Source organism: Drosophila subpulchrella, chromosome 3R (assembly GCF_014743375.2).
Source record: "Drosophila subpulchrella strain 33 F10 #4 breed RU33 chromosome 3R, RU_Dsub_v1.1 Primary Assembly, whole genome shotgun sequence".
NCBI classification, from domain to species: Eukaryota; Metazoa; Arthropoda; class Insecta; order Diptera; family Drosophilidae; genus Drosophila; species Drosophila subpulchrella.
This window is the reverse complement of record NC_050609.1, coordinates 15755648-15778038: the sequence shown is the minus strand read 5'-3', so window position 1 is coordinate 15778038 and position 22391 is coordinate 15755648. Positions and strand designations below refer to the sequence as shown.

The following is a 22391-nucleotide window of genomic DNA, read 5'->3' as shown; positions in this document are numbered from 1 at the left end:
ACATCACTTTGGGTATTATCCAAATTCTTTATCTTAATCATCTTCTTCGGACTATATGGATATTTTAAGAACCTTTGAAGTATTATTTTATATAGTAGGCCTTAAAATAATTTAGTTAAATATTATAAAACTAATTGTTATTTTCTTTTCCAGATCTGTACCTATGTAAGTATAATCACTTTAAAAAAAAAAAATTTTTCTCTCTGTGTAAAACGCCTGGAGATCAATCATTACAACTTTGCGTGGGATATGTGGAAAAATGTCTGAAAAATGGCTGATTATGTGATGACGATTATAAGATTGCTGGAAATTATAAATATCAGAATAGAGAAGATTCCAGTGTTTTCTATTTATTACCTCTTAAATCACACCATAAAATTCGGATAACATATTTTTAAGAGCTGACCCACTTGAAGTCTATTTCTATTTCAGCTATAGCTGCTATAAAGATCATGGAAAACCATTAGAAAATTTCGAAAACTATTCCATAAATTAGGCAACAAATATTTGTCACGTAGATAGCATTTTTTACACCGTTTTTCTGTAAATGCCGCAGATTGAATACGTTTAATTAACTAAGCAAATAAGTATCCCCTGACGATGTGTGGGCAAATGCTTCAATCAAATCAAGTCCCCTGCCATTAATGGCATTGTCATTCACTCTTCGTCCTGTCAATTTTCGCTTCCATTTCAATTATTTTTTATGCCAGCTAGCATCGATCCGTCCAGTTCGGTCCGAACTGCAAACTGAATGGCTAGTACAATGCCCATACGCCCCGTTGGCCCGGTCTATCCTGAATATATAATGCGGAACAATTCAATTTCGAATTTTTTCTTGTTTATTTCTAGCTCCTCTTTTTTGCCTGTTTGCCGTATAATTTTATTTTGAGCTCTTTCCCACTATCACCCCCTTCATTTTTTTCGGTGGCCATTTAGTTGACCACAGTGGTTGCACCACCCCATTTAACTGCCTTTTTTTTTGGCTCAAACCACCCACCTCAATGGCATTTCAAGTTAAAAGCCATGAAAATCAACACATAACAGACCCAAATCGAGGTAGGAAAAAAGTTTTGCGGCTTTGCGGAAATTGTAATTTAAAACTACGCCTCTGCGGTATTGTTCTCATTCACTCAGTTGTGTTGTTCTGCACACTCCATATTCTTTTTTATTGTTTTCCATATATATTTAATTTCATTACTAGGGATTTTTTCATTGTTGGCATCATTGAGAGTTCATAGAGTAGCATTCCAAACATATAAATGAAATGCAAATAAAGCGAGCGCCAGAAGGGCAAACGGAGGCGGAAAGTAGCGCTAATCAACAGGCGGGATAATAAACAAAGCAAAAAGGTTTATGAGATAAAGAAAACTCGACTAGGGAATGCCCATTAATCCTATAAATTTTAAATTTATTACTACAAGGTCTTGTAAAGGTTCCATAAAATACATTACTTAAAAAACCAATGAAAACACACACCGTAAGCATTACAAATATGGTAGAATTAAATGGTATTTACTTCATGACACTGCAATTACCACTTAAAGGGAAAAAATCTCTACTTATGCCTGCCTGTGGTAAAGTCATGATATTTCGATACCGAGCTTAATCATTCATCAGGCGTTTTTCAATTCTGTTTGCGAAATAACTGCAGACCGATGACATCCGGTGATGTAATCCGTTATTACACAGGTAGGTAGCCCGGCCTTCGCTAGCTCATGTATGCCGCAATTAAATTGCTCTCCACTTAACAGAGGGTATACGCAAAAAACAAACAATTAAATGCATTTAACACAGATGTAGTTCAGCCACAGACGACATTTAAACTACTTTTTGCACACTATCGCTAACTGCATTTGTATATATTTGAAAATACATGCAAATCCTGAAATATATATATAAAAGTATCGCCTACTGGTGTTAAGGCTTTAAAACTACTGAAAAGTTTTGGGGAATTGTGGACAAGACTGACTTTTCCGCTGCAATTTGACAATTTTAAGCACCAATTACCAATGTCATTCGTCACTCTTGTTGGCTGGAAGACAGGGGTGGAGGCTGAGAGGGGGTTGGAAATTTGCTTTTACTGTTGTCGCCATCCCCCCCCCCCCAAACCCCCTCTCGTTTGCTCCCTTGTCTGGCTTGAGCTTATTTAAGCATTCTGCTTATATATTATTTCTGTTGCGGGAAAACTCGGCCAACTGACAACCGACAAGGCAATGTGTCAACCCAAAAAGCCGAGAAAAAGAAGGAGGCAAAACGAGGCGAAACAGCATAAAGAAGCAGGCCAAAAAGAAAATCCAGATGAAAAACTGGGAGCTCTGGAGTTCTGGGTTCTGCACGCAGCTTCTGGTGCTTTTTCTCATACCTGTGGTGGCAACCAGAGAGTTGACTATTTCTTTTCAGTTAGCACTGACTCCTGAAATTAGTTTGGGCTTAAACATGCAAGCTTCCAAATGAAATGGAATGGAAATTGGACAGGCAAGCTGGGTCAAAAAGGAAATTGTCTGGAAGAAATTGAAAGCCAAAGAAATATACATAAATTTATAAATTTGGAGGGAGCAATAGAGTCAAAAAGTTGAGGAACTTTAAAGAAAGTATTATCGTAGGTAATTTAATTTCTGTTTATTAAGGATATATTTATTCTAGTTTCTTTTATATGTTTTTATAAAGAGCACTTTTAAACGTAAGCCCTAAATTAATACATATAAAAAGAAAAGTTTTAGATTGTCCCAAATTAGTTGATATCCATCAATCTCTTCGACATACTAAAACCAAAATAGATTTCATTGATACCATCTATTTTTCTTGACTTTCGTTCTGCATTTGACAACCACATTGAAGGAGGCCAAATCAACTACAATTCATCACCAACTGCCTGACATAAAACCACTCTGCTATATCCACCAACTTCCACCATTCCCCCTTTTCCCTTCTGCGGAAAATTGCCCTCCAAGCGAACTTTGGCCTGCATAATTAATGAATTTACACATGCATAATTATAATTACCAGCAGCCAGCAGCGACTAACTGCCAACTAACATGGATGGGGGTTGAGCAGGGGTGCTTGATGAAGTCGCGTTACTCAAAGGAAACAACAAGAATAACAAAAAAGCAACAAAACAACTTCATCGAAAATTCAAACCAATTGGCAATTTGCGAGCCAGCTTTTTGTACTCAAAAAGCCCCAAGCCCAGCCCCTTTTTAGCCATGAGTCGACCCTCCCAACCGATTTGAACCATGTTAATTAGCTGTTGGTTGGGTAGAGAAGAGCCGTCTGGTTTTAAAGGGCGTGTAACTGTATAAAACTGCAGTGAAATTGTTCAAATAGGACCCAGACAAACAACAACCAAAACAATGGAAGTGGAATTGGTACAAGGAAAAAAATAAGACCCATTTAGGAAATGATTTTTTTCAAAGGGAATCTCATATTAAAACTAAAATTAAACATTAAATGATGCTTTTATTGGGATTAACTTTATGTAATATAAATATAGAAAGCTTAAGTTGTTTTTTTTTAAATATTATGGGCTTTAATGGTAACAACTTTAAGGGTCCTTATTTTAGGATTAAGGACTAAAGATAATTTTGGGAGATTATAAAAAATGTAGCCACGAATGGTAATACTTAAAGAATTCTTTATCTAAGGATACAAGGATACAAGACCTAAAGACTTTTTTAGGAGATATTGATCATATCATAATGTTTTAAAGGACCAATTTTTTCTCTGTGCATAAACACTGGGCTTAATCACGTCCTCTTCGCCCCGTTTTTGACCTAGCTTGATTACTGAATAATTGAGTGCTGCGTATAATGAAATTCGTATTCAAAATTCGTCGTCATTCAGCTGCCGCCGCTGAATCAGAATCTGACTAAATGTTTGTCGAGCCAAGGGGCTTGGAGTGGGTTGAGGAGGGGGCTTGTAGGAGTGGGTGGCACGGGGTTTTAGGGGCTGACTGGAAGGGGCGAGGCTTTCAGAGGTGAGTAAGTGCGTTTGTGTGTGCGTTGCTGTGTCTGTGTTTGGTTTGCGTAGCCGACTTGCATACGTAATGCTCTGCCTTCCTTTCTCCAACCCCCTGACGCCCTGCCACCCCCTTTGGAACACTGGTACTGGTAATGCCAGCGCCCAGCCATCATCATCGCAACATCATTCAACGCTTTTATAGCCATTCAACTTGACGCATCCGTTTTGGCCAAACTTTTTGGCCTGGGCCGCAGCTGAATGGGCCACGAGGCCATGAGCCAAGTTCCACGGGCGGCTGCTGTTGCTAACGAGTGGGTGGTTTAAGAGGTTTTACTCGGAAGGATTGCGGTTATACCAAAACACAGGGAATTACTAGAGACAGAATGTTGGATATATTTCATATTAATTAGGGTTACTTGCAAATGGTATTAGGAGGTTTAGGGACTACATTTTTAAATCGTGATTATTGCTATAAATTAGCTTTTCATTAAAACAAGGATATATTTGGTTTTTTTTCTGAGAAAGGTATAAATAAAATTTAATACGTAGTGTTGGGGAGAGCAATTTGTTTAAATTTCAAAAGCTAGTTAACATAAAATAGTGCGTTATTTAATAGTAATATAATCCAAACTGTGATAAAATTTGGTAGAAGTTGATTTCTCACCAATTTTCTGAAAAATTCTTGCTAATTTTAAGCGCCAACTCTTAAAAGACTATGTTTTTTAGTCCAAAGAACCGAAATATTATTTGTATTTTTACTATTTTTGAAATAATCCTTAAGGTCACCCTCGCCGGGAGTTAAAAGGGAATTGCAGCATGGTACTTGGGATAGGGGACAAGGCAAGGGAATAGAAGGAGCAGAACCAAGAGCGGATTCTACCCTATTTATAAGGAGTGTTGGAGCGTTATCCAGCGAACTCCAAGAGCGACTAACAAGTCGCGTTCGCTTCATTATGGGGCCTCTCCTTCGTATTACCGCGTTTATGTCACTTTTCACTTTCTCACTCGTTGACTGTCTCTTTTCTCCAGCTCTGACCCTCTCTTTCGCTTGGTTGATATAAATTGTTTTGGGATTTAGTCGCACGACTTTCCTGCCTTTCCCGAGCCCCTCCACCACCCCACCATTGTCAATCCCCACCAGACTCGGCTCACAGCTCCGGCTCATTATTGTCGTCGGTTCGTTTCTGTTCTTTGTTTAATGACATCATTTTGTATGAAAAATTGTAGTTGCATACAGAGTGGAATACGGATAGGGAGGGGTTGGGAGGGATAGGGTCGGGTAAGCCCTGACAAAATTATAAAGTTCAGCAATGATTAATGTCGGTGCTCCCTCCCTGGCTTCCTATCACGCATATATCGCCCGCGTAATAATCCTTGTCATGAAATATTCCGGCAGAGACATGAACATTGCTTAATAAAATTAAAAAAAAGGAATAAAGAGACAGAGATAAAAAGTTCTTTATTTTTTTTTTACTTATTTTTGGTTGCAAATCCGAAGTCACGTTTCTCAAAGGAAAATGTATGAAAAGCAAGTCGAAATGTGAATAAAAGGACAGCTACGCGTTGGGGGAATCACAAATTAAATGTGTTGGCAGCATTGGAAAAGCGACGAGTAAAACTTGTTAAAACAAATTTGACTACATTTCCGAGTGAGTAATAATTGGGAATCCAATGGAGCGATAAGAAATCAAAGGACCCATAACATCATTATTAAACTTTAGTAATTCAAAGCTATGCAATTTTTGTATAACGTAGTACACATAGCCTTTTATGAAAGTGGCTTAACAAATTCGGTTCATTATTTATTAGCCCCCATCTTAATAAAAGCCCACACGATAGAATTACTAAGCGTATCCTTCAAACTTCGTTCCATTTTCCAGCCTTCATGTGTAATGAATCTGTTATCTTGATTGTCTTTGCAAGCACGTTCTAAAACCCTTTTGTGGTTATATTCTCACACTCTAATAAAGATATGAATCCCATGTCATTAACCACAAAATGGTGATGAGGACGATGATGAGGCAAGATTCCAACCGCACACATCTTATGCGAGTGTATCGCCCATTTCTCAAATTTGTGTAACAATAAAACCGAATAGTCCCTGCCAGACCAGAAAATTCGTTAGTTTCCTTTTCTCTTAAAGCACCAACACAGGACTTTTGGCCAATATTTGCCAAGAGGCGTGTAAGCAGGGTGCCGCGTGCATTGTGTGCACATTAAATACCGCATAAATTAAATTAATTGCCAAAGTTTATTTTTTATTGCTTTAACAAGGCCAAAAGGGGGAGGGAAAAGTGTGTGGCGGGTGTGTAATCACTTCTCATTGTGTACCAATCTTGGCACAGTCTCTGCGAAAACTTTTCAACACTTTGCTATGCAAAGGGGCCTATTTTCCTGAGGGATGGAGTGTGGCATCTTGCGGTGGCACATTTAAAATTTAAATAGGTTCAAATTGAGCATTCGCCTTTATAACAGCCCATTGTAACCTTCCATCCAACCATTTTGCTTCCTGCTAATGAGTGGCAACCCTAGCGTCAACCGCCGGAGTGTAACGGTAAAATACAAATGTCAAACTCTGGAGCAGCTGTCAGTGGTCCCAAGTTCAATAATGGGTTTATACTAAGGTCAGACCCCAATATTAAATTATTAAAAATTACGTTACTGGAGGTTTTACAACCGGGACCAAAATGTGATTATAAAAACAAATTTTCATTCAATGGTAAAAGTTTTAGAAAATACTTTTTAGACAATAAGAATTCATGAAACTCACCGCATAAGCGCTTTCAGAGAACGTTTTGTTTTCTACGAAATTTTCATGAAAATCCATGCAAATATGAAATTTCCCCAGTCTGCAGTCGAATTAATTGTCCCTCTGGTGAAATGAGGGTGAAAAAATGGGTCAAAGGGAGCTCTGCGAACAAACATCTAAATGTCTTTTTGGCAACTTTACTCTCCCACTGGGTGCAATTAAAAATTATGTTTATATTTATTTTCCACTCCCTTTTCTCGGTTAACAATTCGCCTGAAATGACACTCGAAAAAAGGCAAATATGGCAACTATGGAAGGGAAACGGAAATGAGAATACAAAATGGACGTCAATGTTGACAGCTGACATGGCGGTGGGTTTGTTCTCCTTTGGCTTACAGAGGAGTAGTACGGGGTTTTAATTTAACCGCTTACAAAGATACCCTTAACCGGTAAAGATATATAAAGAAATATTTCCATACCTTTTATAAAGAGTAATTCCTGTGATTAAGCCAATTAAGTTTATACAACGGGATACGAGTCCATGGAAGCTAAAAGTAGAACGAATGCATGATATTATTAATAGAAACATGAAAGCTATTAAATATTATATCAATATTTACACACGAATCAATCAAAATAATAGTGTGGATCGTATTAACCCAGTTGATTCCGAACCTCAGTTGATGTCATTGTCAATCCGCAAATCAGTTAAAATCACATTACATCGCTCTTATGCCGCATAATAACATAAAACTTCGGTTTCGGTCGAAGGGGGCCGTAAACTTTTAATTCGTAATGCTTTTGTTTTCACTTTTTCATGTAGTTGGGTTCCAGCGAAAAATCAGCAACTACATGAAAAACCCATAAGCTCAGATCTCCATTCTCAGGTCTCCGCGACCAACTCGTACTTCACTGTTGCCATTGTTATTCCGGCTGGCCAGTTCGCCGTATTTGGGTAGTGGCAGTGGAAGGGGAACGGCAACAGCGGGTGCGAATGAGACAGGCAATGCGGGACAGCGGCGACGACGACACCAATATGCATTTATACGAGGCATCGGCTGCAGATGCGAAAACATCAGCAAACAGCAAAAGAAACAGAAACAGAATCAGAAACGTTGCAGAAATAAAACAGAGAGCGAAATAAAAACAGAAAGAGGTCTCGAAAAAACACCGAAACACAATGCGTTTATTTGGTCTGCGGGGTTTCCAGGGTTTTCAGGCCTTTCGAAGGGGGGGGCGAAATGCATGGTAGGGGTGTCTACGGAGTTCTATAAGCTGCGCTTTATAACTCATATGGGCTTGTTATGTGCCATGTTATCGTCTTGCTGTTGTACGCATTTGTCTTGATACCCAACTCGTTTTTCGCTGCCTTTTCGGGCTTTTTAATACGGAGGTTCAGGAAGGGTATATCAAAGGGTATACGAGATTATATGTGGAGCTCTTAAATATGGTTCAAAATTGAGTAAAATATATTCTATAAAAATTATATGATATCATTTTTTCCACATAGAATCTATAAAACCTGAGGTACATAAGTGTACATCACCTTGGTTAATGATATAAAAATATCTTCGGACTCGAAAACCTTTTTAGGAGATCAATAATCACTACCTTCTCTTCTCCGCATCTCCTTTTGATAAACATTCCAATACCATCTAACGATCGATTGATCACCTCCTTTGTATAACAGGGCAGTGTCCAGTCCATCTATGGTTCAGGTCCGCCTCCTTTTCGAGGACGGAGTGGGCGTTGAGGGGGGAGGTGGGATCAGCGGAACGGGAGCGGAGCAGACAGGGAAAAATGCTGTTAAACAAGTTTCGGGTTTTTCAGTTCTCGTTTTTTTTTCTTAGCCCCAAGCCTGCAGCCTGACGAGTGCGTGCCTTATGCCCGGCATGGGAATGAGAATTGGTTTTAACGTTTCTCCTCTTTTTTCGCCACCTTTTTTTACCATTTTTTTCCGTCTGGGAGGCGAACAAACTGCAGAGGCACTTAATAAGCAAAGTGTTTGCCCTGCATCAGCAACAGAAACTCGTTTATTTAACACTACCGACAACTGGTAGGTACTATGCCTTATCGATATTACTAAATTAAAACTCCCAAAGCCAGGCAAACAAGCATACACTGTAGCTGAGATAGGAGATACAAACTTGTCATCAGCATAAGGAGATGGAAGCAGAAGTTTTCCGCCCCGAATTCAATTTGAGATGCCACAACAACGACAAACAAATTGAAGCTGCCCCCCCCAAAAAAGGCGAGGGAAAAGTCGAACTCAAATCTGGAGGGAAGAATGAACTTCGCGCTTCAGAGATTTGCTGACTTGCTGGGTAAAGTTTTTATGGCACACCCTCCGCCCTAGTGCTTCATAAATTACGTTACGTATACGCCACGTTGGCGAAACACATAAAGTATTCGCCTTATGAATATAAAAATAAGTAAACGCAGTAAATTAGGCGAAAAATTCAATAATTTTTCGTGCCAAATGGGGACAGCAAACACGGAGGGGAGTGTAAACGACCCGAGTGTTTGAGGTTTGTGCCCTTGAGTGGCAAACGCAAGAGGGTAAACATTCTGAGAGATGCCGATAGCAGGGAACATTAGGTAAGGAGAAGAACATTTAGAGTGGACTCTAATGGGCATCAAGATTGTTTAATTTAAAGAAGTTTAAATGTACATTGTTTAAAATATGGTAAAGCACTCATTACATACTTTAAAGTTTACAAATTCACAGCCTTCAAAACTCCCTCCGGCTATTAAATACCCCCTGAACTTCTTTACTATCAATTTCCATCGGTTAACCGCTTAATCTTTATCACAATGTTCTATAAAATACAAAGCTGAGAAGAAAACTCTCCACTAAGTTGCCACAAATTTTGGCCTCCTGCCAGCCTTAATTGGCCTGGCTAGCACGAAAGTGGCAAGCAGGCAGCACCCAAAACTAAATTACACAATTAATAAGCGCAGCCAACAAACCAGAACACCAACAAACCAAGACCAACAACAACATCACATAATAACCGCAACATTTAAGGCAAAAATCTGCAATTAAGGAGAGGGCCAAAAAAGGCAATGGGTTGGCGGATATATGGGTCCAGGGTCCAGAGGAGTGAATGCGTGGGAAAGTAACCATAACCCGCTGCGCCTGGTCGAAAAATCTCGACTCCTATCCGAAAAGCGACTCAAAAATTAATCAGGCGAACATAATGCAGCAAGCCAGATGAGGCAAAGAAATGCGATAAAAACGAAATGCGAATCTTCAATGTATTTCGCTGGCCATACGTACATATATAGATAATGAAATACGAGGCTTCCGCAAGAGTAAAACCAACCGCAGCCGAACAAACCACTATGCTCCTCCAACCCAGAATAAAGTTTCCTTCCATCTCCCCGAACCCTTCTACTGGGCCCCATATTTTCGTCCTGGCCCGAGGGCAGACAGGCCAAAATAATGGAGCCAATGGCCATGGAACAGAACAACAGAAACTACAGTGAAAGCACCCAAAAATGGTTAACAAAGCAAAACATAAACAAAATTCCCTGCGAATTCGTAATACCCTGAGGGTATACCAAAGCAATACCGAAAGTCTGTGGTTCTAGCAATGTTGCACCAAACTTTTGATATCCTTTTCAAATTGATAGACCTAACTAGGAGTTCTAGTGGCGGGAAAATAACTATTTAGATATTTTCTATGTTTAAGTATGATTAGTACTTAAATTTAGAATGTTTTCTTAATAATAATCTTTCTTTTTTCTGGGTGTATAATAAACACTTTGATTGAGCCTTACATTTAAATTTGGTTATAATGTAGTTAATCAATAATTTTTGATCTTATAATAAAGAAGTTGTTAAGTGAGTATATAGGTATGAAACAAATATATATCAAATATGCGAAGCATCTTAAAGGTAATGAAGCACGAAAAGGTTTGTCAATATCAAAAGGATTCCTAATATTAACTAAATATTCTCAAGTTCAAATAGTCTAAGCACTCCTTAACGGAAGTGTAGCTGCAAACAAATAAAGTAACCAAGAGACCACGAAGACAAGGACGACAAGGAAAAAGCTCATAACCGAGGTCCTGGTGCTTGGCATTTTTGGGCAGCAGCTGCCAGACAATGCCACGCCCCCGCCTAAGCACATATGTGGGCGGGAGTAGGGGTGTTGGGTGGTGAAATCTCCCCGAGTGCAATGGCTGCCCCAAGGGAAAAATGGGGGGGGGGGGGCTGGTCGAGAAGGGAGCACAAGATATGGCCATAGACAAGTGCTCGACTTTCTTATCTGGTGGGGGGAGTGTTTTCCCTTGCCTCGTTTGCTTTTCCCAGCGCATGAAATAGCAAACATTTTCCCCAAGTCATCTCAAAAGTTGAAAATGGGCAAAAAATAAAATAATAAAACGGAAGTCCTTCGCTGCTCAGCCAATACTCATTAGATTTGTGCAAATACTTGGCTGGCACCCACTTTTTCCCCACCCAATCTACTAATGATGGGGGCCACCCAATACCCCCCCTTTTGCACTCTCAAAAGTAATTCCACTGCTTACGCAATTTTTCATTTCGCGCTCGCTGCGCAAATAAATCAGAAAATTCCCAATTTTTTTAACGAGCCACCAACATTTTCCCATTGACTTTTGGCTGGCTTTTCCCTCCTTCTTTTCGGGGGATGTTAGTGCAGTGGGCGTGACCTGCAATGTTAAGGCAAATAAATCGTTCAAGTTTTCGGTTTCCATTCCAATTGAATGTAATCAATGTCGAGCACTTCACATCTCAAATATGTTTGCTATTACCCGGTGTATTTTGGGCCAGTCGAGTAGGACTTTGACTGATATAAGTTGCTCTTTTCAGGCCAAAAGTCAGGGGCCAAAGGCCAAGTGGCATTTGCCAAGCTTACAGCAATCATAAAATATTCATCGACAGGGTTAGAGTCTAAGTCACACTTTTGAAGAGCTTCGTTAAAATACAAAACAAGTATTTTACACCTTTGAATTTCTAAATTGAACTTTAAATTTTAAAGTAGGTTTTTAAAATACCGTCTAATACTGATTTATTTTCATACAAAATAGGATAGGGTCTTCATTTTCGTGCAGGTTACAACTTGTAACATCTATTTAGGGATTTGTTCCCAATTATCCTGAAGACAAAACCATTACGATATTCCTGCTCTTCCCACATCTTGGTTCCAATCGAGTTGCCATGCCTGCACAATTCTATGCTCGACATTCTTCTCCCGGCTCAGTGAATAATCCTGTTAACATGGTCTTCATCCCCACCACAGTCTCCCGCATTTGGAATTCAATAATTTCCATTTGTTTGCTACATACTTGCCTGTTTGGCTTGCCCCCTTCTCAATTAGCTACCCTCCGCCCATTGAAATTGCACGAAATGTGCTCACATTTGGCCACAAATTAAACTAAGCTCACTTATAGCAGGAGTCTTGTTTGTTCCTATGCTCCTTGGGCAATGCGAAATCTGTGGATAATGAAATCGGTTTGGCAGGGGGTTAGTAAGGGGGTTTGTATTAAGGAAATATGGGAGTGTCTATAGAGGTGGAGTTTCATTACCTGGTGGGATGGCAGCTAAAGGCGAATGCATTCAAGGAACGGGGCTTTGTATTTGCCACTCGCAATCAATTGCCACAATTTGTGTTGATATACGGGCAGCCTGTACATTCTTACTCCCACTTTCGCCCATTATTCACCTGCTATTCTCACCTCACCTCACAAAACCTATGAAATTTCCCATAAAATGTTGAAAAAATGAAACTATTTTAAAACATCCATCCAGATTGGTTTTCATCACAACATATAAAATGCTTTTCCAACCTGTCGTAATTCCTCTCCATCAATAATACTCTCTGTAACTTTTTACTTTGCTGCCCGTTGTTGTATGCATTTAAAACTGAAATCGAATTGCAATTAAAGGCAGCCAACATTCGAGGGAAATATTTACAGGGCATCCTTCTGGAGCGGGGCCAAAAGTTCAGCTAACAAAAATAGTTTGAAGGCTGCTCGGAACTGGGAGGAGAAAACTAAAAATATCCGAGGTAGTGCAGCCATGTTCATGTGGAACTTAAATGAATAATGAATAGGTGGACATTGGACATGTTCTAGGAGGCAAAATCAATTTAAAACAAGACACACGACAAGCTTGTTAGAAAGCTAAGGGTAACAGTCTTGTGACAACAATCTTAAGTTAAATTAAAGTGAAGTTTACCTGAATTTTTCCTAATTAATTCTACATATCCTTATTATTTCATCTTAGTTAAATGGCTAGCATTTGCAAATCTTGAACTTAATAAAATCTCTGTTGTAAGCCGTTGCTTATGAACACTTTCCCTAATTAATTCATCACCCAATGGACCTCTTCCCCCGAGATTTTCACTCAAACGTGGCCGCAGTAAATTGCTTTACAAATTGCAACAACTTATGCCTAATTATATTTAAATTTGACAGGCCATTGGCTTGGGCTTTAATGCCAAATAGGGCATTATTGACCTTACCCCGCGTCCTTCAGGGACCGTCGCCCCCTTCTGAACCTCCCGAAAGTCAAGATGTCGACCACGCCCACATAGGGGGGAGGGGTAAATGGGTGGGTGGCGGCAGCAGCTGATAGCTGTAATCCGAGCAGCTTAGACCATTCCAGACCACCTCAGAGAAACCCTACTTCTCATTTTTTCCAGACCCCGACGGATGGAGAATGGCCCGGCAGTAATTCACACAATAAGCCGCAGACAGGCAGCCGAAAGAAAAATAAAACAAATTTTACGTCGGGAACGGGGGTAACAGCAGGTGAGATACTCATTAAACACGAATAAAATTGGAGATAAGGTCATATATTAAAATAAATACCCTATTTAATAATTCTTGTAAGCTATTTCCGAATAACTTTGAAATTTTACAAAAGTTTTACCAAAAAATAGTTTTGGAATCTATATTGCAGGTAAATTCAGATCAATACATATATCACATCTGTAAAGTACAAAATTTTCCAGCATTTTAATTTAAGGAGAAATCAAAAGGAGATATCAAAATTGCATAGAAATCAGAATAATAAAAATTATTTTCGATAGTTAAGACAGCAATACCATTTTTTAACTAAAATTTGGAAAACTTTACTTAGAATTTTATTATTGTACTAGCATTGATTTCCAAATTTAAAATTCCTATCAACCCACAAATCCTCTGCTACCCTGTAAAATTCAGGTATAAATACACGATGGAGAAAGCCGAACGAGCCGAAATGAGAAAAGAAAATTTCCTGAAGCTGGCAGCTTGTGGCACGTTTCACCCACACATGCACGAGCTCACGCACACACCTGTGAGTGGCTGAAGACAGGGGTGGTGGGTGAGAGGGGGGCACCCAGACTTGTGGCATGCCTCAAAGGCAACTGGGGCTCAGACAAAAACGCATAGAGAGACATTTCGGCGTGCCAAAGTCAAAGATGGAAAAAAATTATGCAAATTGAAGATGAAAAAGTTCTCTACCCACTGAAACTTTTCGACCTGCCCTCTTTAACACGTAAGCGACAATTACGGTGCTGCCGTTGCAGTTGCAAGATACAGATACATCAGCAACACACGCTGCTGTGGCCAGGAAAATGGAGAGAAAAATCAACCCGTGAGTCATAAATTCGCATCGACGCCTCCACGTTTTTATTTTGCCTGTTTTTTTTTGCAGTCTGGGGGGGGGGGGGAGATAAATGCAGCCAGCCAGACGGGGCGCAGATAAAGATATAATGTATGCGGCGTGGCTTACACAATGCATCTGAGAGATACAAAACAATTAAAGCCAGCCGGCAATCGCTTTAATTGTGATTTTATGCAAATATTCGCCGATCCCGAGATTCTTTAAGGTTTCCGCCGTCGATTGAATTAAATGTCCAACCCAGGCTTAATTCGCTTTTATGCAATATTTATTCGGCCTGCAGTGAACCTCATTTTCTGACTCATCGACAAGACTTTGGTTACTGTATATTTTCGTTGCACATAGTTTTCCCCTGAAATCAGCCACGTATCTGTATCTTTTGCTGACTGGCTGTCTGGCTGATTCAACCCCCTCAAGTGCTCCACATTTGCCGCATTTGCAATTTAGTTGAAATTGTCTTCAAAGGAACATAACAATAGCAGCTGCGTAACTGCCCCCCAACTTCTAAACTTTTAGCTGCCTTCGTTGCATTTTGCAGATTGCAGTTTTCAGTCTGTGATCAAGTTGCAGCACGCTTATCCTTTGACTGACTTTGATTGACAGGAAACTTGGAAAATGGTACAAGCGTTTTCCACTTCACAGTGATTGCAACAAATCACTTTTAATTATATCAATTCTTGGGCGTCACAAGATAACAAATAAATAAGTTGTTTACTGTGTTGGGTAGTAAATAAATAAATTTTAACGTATTCAGGATGTAAAAGAAATGCGGTTACAAAGATAAACAATTTTTTTTATGTATTGGGCTTAATTTGTTCTGAAAACTTCTTTTAATTTATTTTGGCTTACAAACTTCTTTGTCCAAAGGGGCGAATATTTTTGGCAATTTAATTAAAGTTCTCAGATATTTCTGGTTTCGACTTCGGGGCCATCAGGTTACCTACCTGACCAGAGTTCTGTCCACAATTGGCCAGAACTGCAATTACAGCCCGTGACCATGCCACAAGCTAGGCAAATATCTCTAAGCAAAAGCAACTATTTTTGGTAGGTATCTCTGTTTCAACCACAGAAAGTTCAACTCCTGCCCAACCTCTTTGGTATCTTGGCAAAAGTAGCAAGTCGAAAGTTATCCCTACATAAATATATGCACTTGTTTGCAATTTTTGTGAACATTTGCTTGGCTCGACATGTGTCCGGCATGCAAAATAATTAAAGAAAATATTCTTTGTTTTTCTTTCGTTGGCTTTGCGACTTAAAGTGGGTGGTTGCGGGCTAAAAAGGAGATCATGAAATGAATTTCCATTCAATTTGCTTAAAGGGGGCCAGGGTTATGGACTTCCTTCCTTCCCGGCCATGGCAATAAAACATAACAAGTTGTCACAAGTGTGACACTGATTGAAATTATAAACTGTCACCAGCAGGGACATCCCTCAGATGCGTAGATACAGATACGTACGTACAGGCCAGTGGGTGTCGTCCCATGTATATTATTTGAGATTTTTGCATACAAATTATGCCAAAAGTCTGTCTCCTGGCAACTTCAGCAAATGTATTCCAAATATTTGCCGGGTGAAAGTGTTGGCAGAGGATATACGGATGGAAGGGGGGTTTTTATATAGGATATACCCTGATATAGGGAGGAATATTTTTGGGGGGCCATGGACAAAGTTTTAGCCTGCTGCTGTGCGATAGAAAAAATATTGTTGCGCATTAAGTCTGGCTAGCATGGATAGTTGGCAGTTTTAGTCCCAGTTCCAGTCCATGCAGTCTCCATATTTTTACCCCTTTCTCCCTTTCTCCGACAGCATAAACTTTTAATTTGTGCGTAGCTAGCGAAAGTATATGAAAAATGGCACGAAAACAAAAGTTCCATATAAAAGTGGATGCATGGTATGCAGGTCCATGGAGAAAGGAGCACAAGGAGATGGGACAGGAGCCAGTAATTGAGGCAAACTGTGAGATACGAGTACATAAGGACTCGGCGAAAGCAGGCCAAACAAATTAAAAAGGCGCGAGCGACGGGGGAATATTGGGGTAGATCAGGATACTGGGATTGAAACATTATTAAGTAAGTGAGTAAAAGGGTTGAGAATTTATCCGATCAAGTCGAATCACCTAATATCCTTACAGAGATGAGGAAGAATGATTGTTACTGGATTTGTTTCTAACTTCTGACATTATTATTTGGTAATAAATATAATAATTCTACTAGAAAGCAGTTTTCTTATTGTATCTGTTAGACTTAACATGCACATATAGTTGTATCTAAAAGATACATTTTTTAATTATTTGATCATTTTAATAATTATAGCGAACTAAAGTCACCTTAAGTTTTTTACAAGACTACAAAAACTCTAGAGCAACATTATTCCCTTGAATTTCCCTTATTGATTAGGTATTGATTGGCCGAATAAATAATTCAGTGACCAAATGCCAAACAACTATCAAATCCTCTTCCTAAAAAGAAGTCTGAGAAGGGGAAAAGATAGTAAAAGAAAGACGGATTCGGGACAAAGGCGAGTAAACTAAATTTCAATTAGTGAGTACCGCCCATGGAAAAGGCTATGGAAAACAACTCTTCTTTCTTTACTCCACCAAAGTTGGCTTCGGCTTAAAGTTGACAATTAAAAACTTTTTCGGAACTTTTTGTGCTCTGCCGTTGTTACTTTTGTTGTCGTTCTGCCTTTGCTATCAGTTCTTGTTGTTGTTTCATCTTGTCAAAATTAGTTTTTTATACCCTAATTGGGAGTACTATCTTTTGGTTAGAGGGAAATATAACAGGATAAACACGATAAAGTACTCGGAAGTTGAAATTTTAAATTTGGATAGAGCAAAAACATTAATATAATACTGGGAACTTTTATGGAATTGAAAATAATCAGTGGTACCAACTTATCTTCAACTTTTGAAAAAATTCCCCCAAACTTTTTTACTATAATACATATAATGTTAAGTTTTCCTATCCCTAGGTTGTCTTTTAAGGTTCTTCCGAATAAGATCTTTAAGAACTGCAAGCGTATAAACAGTTCGACTCGCAAAACAAACTTGTTTTTATCGCTTTTTTGTTAACATAGAGAGAGACAAAGTTTGGCAAAAGCAAAACTGTGCAAATTAGTTTAGTTTACTGGCATTTTGTTGTTTCTCTGAAATGATTCACATTCGCTGGGCATCTAGAATCAAATTGAAGTTGTCTCCGGTTCTGGTTGGCGAAATGAAGAATGCCTCAACAAGTTGTTGGGGCTCTTTTTGCTCTTTATCCATTTTCGGGGCAGAGGATGGATGGATACTCCGATCGAATTAAAGTATCTTTTCACATACGACACAAAAGCCAGTTTGGCGACGCTGACGGCGACGCGGGCAGAGAAAGCCGCGACATGTGGGCGGTAAAACGCACACAGATACACACGCACACCAATGCAAGTGCTCACCTCGTCCAAAACGCTGCGACTGCGCTGCTTTTGCTTCTGCTGCGGCGGTCCAAAACTGGTTTTTATACGCTATATATGTATGCTATATAAACATATATATATAGTATTTTCTGGCTTAGCTTCTCTACTCGTCGATATGTGCGTGTATATGTATTGGGCTTTGGTATTTCTCCGCTTTTTTTTTATTTCCAATATATATAAATATATATGTATGTATGCTTTTTTTATGGCGTTGCGAAACACTCGAGTAGGCTTTTGCTTTTGCCGATGTATTTGTTGTTTTTGCTGCCTTTGGCCCGTGGGTTCTGTTGGCCCATATGAGACAAGCATTCAATTAAGCCCCACAATTGGCCAGCAAACAAAAGAAATCACACAAATAAACACACTGTTTCACCGTTTCACCGTTTTAACCCATGCGAGCGCAGATAGAATAACCTGTGCGCTTCACTTGTCGCGCGCGCGCTTTTCTTTAAGATTTTCCCCGAAGAGTAGGCGTTAGAGGGGGTTCGATAGCCAGGGGGGGTCGATAGCCAGGCGGCTATCTTACGGATTCGAAGTTCGTGGCTCGCAACGATGCGCACAGACGACCAAGGAGCGACAGACACATCCGCACAGCACAAAGTTTATAAACAAACTGAGGACTGAAGCCGAGCAGCGACGCCGAGCGCCAATGCCAGCGGCGACGCGGCAGAGGGACGGCAGAGGCGCCGGGCAGAGCGGCCCCCCAAATGGCAGCCGGCTCCAAACAGGTTCGAACATGTTCGAAGGGTGGTGGGGTGGCAAAACCGCCCTGAACTTCAAATAACTGATATTACAATAGCTTGTAATTAAATGGTAAATTATATAACATTTTAAGGGTATATGTGGTTAGTTAGTATATCTATTCATGGTGCTCTCACTTCATTTTATAGAAATACAAATATTTTTAATTCATATTTCAGTTTGTAAAGTATCTTAAACATATATAGGTACTTAAAGTAGTGATCGCTTACATTTTATTGACAAATTGACTTTTTAAATTGAATAAAATTCCATTTTAAATATAATAACTAGTTTTGTTCAGAATTTATTTAACAGCATACCTATAAAATAGCTTTGGGTAAATTTAGTGAAAAAAGTCTAAAAAAATAAAAACACTCAATATTTAAAGCTTGTAATCATTAGATGTCGTGTTATACTAATGTTAAATAATTTCTAAAGCTTCCGTAATTACGTTAAAGCTAAAATTATGATTTTTAGAAATATTTTTATTATTGGATGGTTTAAAAATGATATTATTTATAATCTAACGTCTAAAAATAATATCTTTGGATGTTGTAGAATTGATTATATTAATAACACAACATCTAGTTATCCCTTAATCACCCCTCGTTTTGGCTTTTGGTCTACCAACCTGTTTGAGTTCGATGTGTTGCATTGTAGGTAGGGAACCCCAACTTCTCAGACGACAGACCCATAATGCAAAGTACGAATATAAATAAAAATGATAAAAAACGCTAACAAGGGTTTAAAAACGACTGCGATCGAACTTATTTGATTTCGCAAAAAAATAACTACTGCTTTAAATAAGGAGAGCTTTCCCTTTTTTCTTATAAGGCAAACGTTCAAACGTTTTACATTTCATTTTCATTTTTCTTCATGGCTTGATTGTTTGTTGATGTCTTGTCATGGAGCTTTTTTATTTATTTTTTTTTTTATTTTTTTGCTGTTGCTGAGGCTGCTTCTGTCACCGATGTTGGTTTTGTTTTTTGTTGTCGCTGTCGTCGTTGCTAAGTCAATTTTAAGGTTTATTTGAATTTCATTTTTCTTAGTTTTTCTTTTACTGATTTTCGCTTTTTTACTTTGTCGTCGGTCGCTGCTGTAGATATTTTTAGTGTTTTATGTTAATTTTCAAGGCGCTATTGGAGCCATGCTGGCTCCCTCTCTTTCGCTCTTTCCCACCATCTCCCTCGCTCGAATACATACAAACATAGTTGCTAATGAGGTTGGCTTTATGCCCGACCATACTTATTGGTTTTCCAAGTTTTTTGCCCCACATCCTTTCGCCTTCATGCCTGTTGCTTGTGTTTGCTGCAAACTAATAACAAATTAATTTTGATTTGAATTATTCATGCTCGGCTTAACACTCACAAATGGGAGTTTTGTTCTTCAGCACAAACACACGCATGAATACTTACAAATAAATTAGCATTTCAAACTGGGATAAACCGATTTAATACGAAATATGCAATTACCGCACTTGGGAATCGCTTTGCATCGAAATCGAATTCAAATAAAATTCCCATATTACACTGCTCCATGGACCATAATAAATACAGAAGAACTTCTTTAAATAAAACTGTATTACAAAGACCTCTTGAGAATAAGAGTTCAATATCCAAGAGTTCTACTGAGAAAGAATTATATCAGAATTGGAGATCAGAGGTCATTGAGACCTGGTTTATGGAACCATTTGACTTAATTAAATTATTCTTTTTTTGGAAACCCGCAGAAACTCCCTAAACGCAAAGGTTATACCATTAAAAAAAATGTTTAATAGGAATATGAGATTTTTATTCTGATTAAATAATACCCATTTTAGTTCAAAATGTACATTTTTTAATACTAGTTATTTTTATAACTATAGTAATCCTATTGTTATTATCGATATCTGTTGACTCTTTTGGCAGTCAGATAAGTTTCAAAAATATTTCCTTAGTTTATTTCTATATCATTACCCAATATAATTGATGTCCGCCTGCATTACTACCAGTTAGCAACTTGATATACTGTGGAATCCTTCCCCGATCGGATATCTGACTTAACTGGGACTTAACTAAGTCCGCTTTTCTTTCCTTTCTCGCTCGGTAGCTGCCTTTAGCAGGCAATCAGCAAAGACAACAGGAAGGTGAAAGGGGCAAGGTGAGAAGGGAGAAAGTCTGAGACCCCCGATTCTCTGCTTTCAAACGGCTATCCTTTCAGTACCGTTAATGATGATGCCACACACGTGTTCCTGCCGCTTTGTTTGTGTGCGTGTTTTTCCGTGTGTGTGGAAGATGCAGCTGAGCTCCAGTAGAATGCACTCATGCAGCTTGATTGGCCTCCTCGTTTAACCAGTCAGCCCAACCCCTTCCCTTCCTCCTGCCTTTGCCACCCCCTCTTCTCCTGCTGCCTTTGCCACCCCTTCTACTCGCCACCCACAATGACAGTCAAAGCCAAAGAAGGAAAACAGGTGGGGCAGAAGATGAGTGAGTTTGTGGAAATAACTTCCTGTACTTTATATTTTACTATTTTTTGCCTTGCTAAATAAATGGGTTAGTATTACCAAGGACACCTGATAAATAGGTAAGATGCAGGAGGTAGAGATTCATGCAAAATTGAAATGGTAGGCATAGCAACTGGGTAACTGAGCAAATTGACAAGGGAAAATAGGTATAATAAACTGGGGCTAAAATATGATACAGCAGGAGTTCGAAATGCAATTACTTAGGTAAGGTTTAGTGATATAAGAGTGAGGTCAAAAAGGGCTGACAAAATGGTAACAATTTAAAGAAATTTTAAGTACAAGTTAGGAAATTTTATTAGGAACCCAAAGCACAAACCTAAAATCATAACACCCCCAAAAACAAACCAAAAAGCCAAACTCTGGTCAACGTTTTCCAGCTATCTGCATATGAAATGACTTGATTCGCGTTTGTTGCCCTTAGCAATCCATTTAAATTAGCCGTCATTATTTATGGACCCTGCCTGGACCCAGTGCCTCCTTTTGGACCCTCTGTTGTCGCACATTTGTGGGCTAATTAGTTGGGCCGCAGTTCGGAGCCAGGTCTGGAATTATTATAGTGCCGGCCAACTGATAAGGCCCAATCCCCGCAATCCCCACAAAATGGCATCATCATCATCGATGGCGCCGCAACTGTCAGTGCAGTCCGGGCCATGATTTATGTCTGGATTGGCCGAAAATGGGGGAATCCAAAATAAACATTCCGGCCCGAAAACCAGACAAAGCCAAACAAAACTATTGCTAATGAGGTCCGCAATGCGCGAGGCAAATAAATTCCGTTGGGAGCTGACCTCTAACCCTCAACCCCACATTCACGCATTCACCCCCTGGCCAAACTTCACCCCCTTTTGCCCAACCAAAAAAAAAAAAACAAAAAGGGTTTCCCCGCTAATGACCAAAAGCGGATTTCGCATTGCAGGCAATTATTATTTCTTGTTCTCCCACTTTTTTTTAAAACATAAATTAAACTAAGCCGCTCAAGTGGTGACCCCACAAAGTGGTGACCCTTCCCCAGGAAAAACTCCTCCAAAAGTAAGTAAAACCCGGTGAGGCGTTTCATTTTCGTACATTTCTTGATTCACGGCTAATGCGAGGATATTAAATTTAATTTTGCGTAATTAATGTCGCCCGAACTTCCATTCGCAACCCTTGCCAAACTTGACCGAGGTCCAAAACATGACCGAAAGAAAATTCATTAATATGATTTAGGCCCACAGGATAAACAACAACAAGAGCAGCTGGGAGGCATAAAACCTTCCAAAACAAACCGAAAAACAACAAGGGGAAAAACAAAAATGATTTTGTATTTATGTTTTGGGTCCCTCATCGTGCATGACTGAGCCAAGGAACAAAACCCTT

General features: G+C 39.3%; 1 protein-coding gene across 1 annotated transcript in view; it reads right to left on the bottom strand.

Moving 5' to 3' along the window:
• Positions 1 to 18391, bottom strand: part of LOC119562872 (trophoblast glycoprotein) — a 48963-nt gene extending 30572 nt beyond the window's left edge. The window contains exons 1-2 of the mRNA XM_037875986.1: positions 17771 to 18391; positions 7186 to 7254 (exon numbers count right to left, since the gene is read on the bottom strand). The gene's annotated coding sequence lies outside the window, so the exon portion shown is untranslated. The remainder of the gene's footprint in view (positions 1 to 7185; positions 7255 to 17770) is intronic.
• Between the last annotated feature and the right edge of the window lie 4000 nt (positions 18392 to 22391).